Source organism: Vulpes vulpes, chromosome 7 (assembly GCF_048418805.1).
Source record: "Vulpes vulpes isolate BD-2025 chromosome 7, VulVul3, whole genome shotgun sequence".
Lineage (NCBI taxonomy): Eukaryota > Metazoa > Chordata > Mammalia > Carnivora > Canidae > Vulpes > Vulpes vulpes.
Window position 1 is genome coordinate 124801160 of NC_132786.1, and position 4053 is coordinate 124805212.

Sequence of the window (4053 nt, forward strand, 5' to 3'; positions counted from 1 at the left end):
AGAGGATTCAGAACTTGTACAAGATTTAGGAGTAGGAATCCTATAAGAAGAAATACACCGCCACCAAGTTACGCGACCTGATCCCTGGAGGAGAAGCGCTCTGAACCCACGCACTATCGATGCTGTAGACTTGACTTGGAGCTTTAATAAACAAAAGTGCCCGGAAGATTTATAGACGCCGACAAAGATGCAGTAAGAGATGGAAAAAGCACCTGCTAGCATCGGGACCACTGAGGACAGTTGGGGAAAACATTTTAAGTCTCATATTTTTACCTCCATGAGTCTATATTCTTCAACAGCCTGTTACAAGTTCATGAAAATCTGGAAGGCCAGCTCAATTTGTATGTCACTGAGATGACATTAGCCCCGGGGAGAACGACAGACAGGAACGCGGTGTCCCTCCAGCGAGCTGAAGGGCCGTGTGCTTTCCTCAGGCTCTTATTTCCGGCAATAGTTCTCTTTAAAACTACATTCTCACAATAAAATGAAAAAAAAAAAACCCAACTGGGGCTCAGGCTAATAGTGATAAAGTCATTTTTCATTTCTAGGCGGAGATCGAGAGCCTGGTGCCGTTAGCGATACGAGCAATGAGCTCAAGCCTTCGTGCTCTTAAAGCTTAGAGACGAATCAACATTTTTCTTTTCAAAGGTCAGAAAAAAAAGGTCGGAAGGAATCCGAGCAGTGATTTGCTTTGGTGACACAGACTCTGCGCTCTGGGGTCCCACCCCGGCTCCCCACCCTAGGGCCCCTGCAAGGGTCTGCAGGATGGGCCACACGGCAGGGGGCAGGGGACAACCCGACGGCCCGCGCTGTCACAGCTCCTTCCCCTGAAGGCTGTAGAGTCACCTTGAACATTCGGACCGTCGGGGAGAGAAGGCGACGCTCAAGCCACTGCACAATCCTGAGACACAGACGCTGCCGGCCTTCCCTCCTTGGGGCCCACTCGCCCGCTCCTCCTCTTCCTCACTCTGCTCTGGGTGGGCGACACCCCGGCACCCTCCCCTGCGGGGCTCCACTTCCCTCCAGCCCATCCGAGGGCCGCGGGGCTGACACTGGGGTGACACCTGTCAGGTCGCTGTGGGGAGACCCAAGCTGACAGGGCAGGTCCCCCCCGGGCCTCCCTCTCCCCGAAACTGCGAGGAGATGCCGCGTGCAGAGCAGCCACAGGCAGGCGGACCCGCGGGGGTCACTGGAACCCTAAACTGGCTTCAGGCCAGCAACAAAGACATTTTTCTCTGGTCACAGTTTAATTTTTTGTCGTTGTTACTGTGGTACAACCTAGCCCATCCCGATTGTCACACTTACTATGCACAACCCCTTTCTCCACTTTAATTTAATGATTTTCATTTTAATTTGCTCTTATCCTGAGGCCTTCCTTTCTTTCCTTATTCCCTTTCTTTCTTTCTCTTTCCTTCTTCCCTTCCTTTTTCTTTCCTTCTCTTTATTTCTCTTTTTCTTTCCTTCTTCCCTTTCTTTCCTCCTTCTTTCCTTCTTCCCTTTCTTTTTCTTTCCTTCTTCTCTTTATTTCTCTTTCTTTTTCTTTCCTCCTTCTCTTTCTCTTTTTCTTTCCTTCTTCCCTTTCTTTCCTCCTTCTTTCCTTCTTCCCTTTCTTTTTCTTTCCTTCTTCTCTTTATTTCTCTTTCTTTTTCTTTCCTCCTCTTTCTTTCCTCCCTTTCTTCCCTTCTTCCCTTTCTTTCTTTTCTTTCTTTTTCTTTCTTTTTCTTTCTTTCTTTCTTTCTTTCTTTCTTTCTTTCTTCTTTCTTTCTTTCTTTCTTTCTTTCTTTCTTTCTTTCTTTCTTCTTTCTTTCTTTCCCTTTCCTTCTTTCTTTCCTTCTTTCTCCACCTCAGACTGGTGATCTGCCAAGGTCATAACAAGGTCTGAGGGAGGCACGTGTCACACGGCAGCCTGAACGCCCAAGCATCACGCGTATGAATGACAAAAGCATCTATCCTTGGGCATTTCTTCCGTTACTCAATGTGCTTGATCAACCTTCAAACCTAAGTTTGTCAGATACACGTGCACAAAGAGGTGCAGGCCTAGACGCGACGAGGCCCCAGAGAGTGGCCTACACAGCGACCAGGGAGCGCGTCCTTTCGATCCGACCCACTGGTCCTGGCCCATAACGCAGTGGCTACCGCGCTTCGGTCTCTCCGCAGGATGCCCTCCTGCGACTCACAACTCAAGGCCCGTCTATGGAGAGAGCACACGGCTGAAACCAGAGAAACGCAGCTCTTCATCCCAGTTCTGCCACCACAACCTCTTGGATTCTGAGTAACAGGAAACTCTTGCAGCCTCGGAAAACCTCTGCAAAATCAGGGAAGGATGCGTCTCCTTTGTGGGGTCTGAGGAGGCTCCAAGCCACTGAGGCAAGAGAGTCAGCATAGGGCGAGCGGTCGAGAGGATAACTATTACTGTCATTACCTGCTTTCTGATAAGATTCTGGAAGTTTACCAGGCACCAGCGGCCTCAGGGAAGAAAAGAAGGTTCCAGATGATATCCCCGGTGTTCTCTGCTTTAATGTCTCCTTTTGCTCAACTCCTCTGTAGTCATTTCCCAAATCTTTGCAAGGATTAGTCTCAAATATCTCAACCTAGGTAACCGACGGGACCACAAGCCAGTCGGGCAGTCCCCCCTTACCCGTGGGAATAGGCCCAAGGCCCCTGCTGGGGCAGGAGATGGCTGAACCCTGCACACACGACGCTCTTCTCTACACACACAGACCTATGATAGAGTTTATCACGAGAGTGAAACAACAGTAAGTAATAGGACAATTATAACGACAGGCTGCAATGAGGGTCATGTGAATACGGTCTCACTCTCTTACCATAGCTTGTCGTGCTGTGCTCCCCCCCTTCTCGTGATGACGTGAGATGATGAGATGCCTCTGCAAGACTAAGCGAGGCAATGACGCAGCCCAGGACCCAACGTCAGGCGTCACCCCCATGGTTGGTGGTGGGAGCTGATGGTGCAGAGACAGAGACCGCCCATGAGGGGGGCGGCGTAGTCTCGGCCAGTGGGAGTCTTCTTGGGCAGCCAGCACATCAGAAGTCCCGGGAGGGCATTTATGTGTCGCAAAACACATTGTGCCTATCACTGACATGTGACTTGGGACCTGTAAAGTGTAGCATGTACCAGGAGGGCAGAGTAGGGACGTGTTTCCGACCACGTAAGGCCCTGGCCTGAGGTCTGTCTTCAGGGAGAGGCCCCACCGAGTCATAATGCAGCACATGGCCTCACGCCCAAGCTCTGCCACCTGCAATCTATGTGATCGGACACATAATCTTGCCTCGGTTTTTGTTGTTTCTTTTTTATGAGATTGGGAAGATGGTAATGTCACACACATCATTTGCTGGAGGATTAAACAGGCCTCCACAGCACCTTCTAGAGCAACACTTGCTACCTAATAGGTGTGTGTGCGGCTCTCATCGCTACCGTGGTAAAAGGAGATCCAGCAGAGGCGTGATCCTAGTTGTATCCTTCCCTATGAGAGTAATGAGGGGAGGCTCTGGGGCCACGGGCCTCCTCAGCTGCTCTGCCTTCCTTAAGGAACAGACGAAGCTGTCTAGAAATAACCTAAGGGAACGTGGATGGTTATCAGGAACGGCCAACGGCAAAACGTCAGGGTTTTGCAACAGCCCAGAAATACAGATTGTCCTTCACTCCCCAAACTTGAAATAACTGAAGGCCAAATACTGCTACTGGAAACATGGGGGGAAATTTGAAGTTCCGCGGCCTGGCCAGTCTTCGGCCTGAATGGAAGCGGTCGAGGAGGAGTTCATTGTGCAGGAGGAGGAGAGAACAAGGTCACACCAGGCCAGGAATGCACTGGACGTGTTCTAGGCCTTCCAGCCATGCTGTCAGTTGAGGAACAAAACTACCTCGCAAGTTCTAGGTCAAGGCCAATAGTCTAAGTCCATTAATAAGGGGAAGAGGATGGCTCCTTAGTCTGAGGATCTAGGTTGGCGACCAGGAACTGACAAGAGGGCACCAGGAGCTCTCTGGAAACTTGTTAGAAGCAGGCGAGAGACCATGAGAGACTCCTAACTCTGGGA

The 4053-nt window shown here is 50.4% G+C and overlaps 1 non-coding gene across 1 annotated transcript; it reads right to left on the reverse strand.

Annotated features, from left to right (window-relative positions):
• Window positions 1–1842: 1842 nt before the first annotated feature.
• LOC112910616 (small nucleolar RNA U13) lies at window positions 1843–1946 on the reverse strand. Its single transcript, XR_003233281.1, has one exon. It is a non-coding gene; the product is annotated as a small nucleolar RNA U13 (small nucleolar RNA).
• Window positions 1947–4053: the final 2107 nt, after the last annotated feature.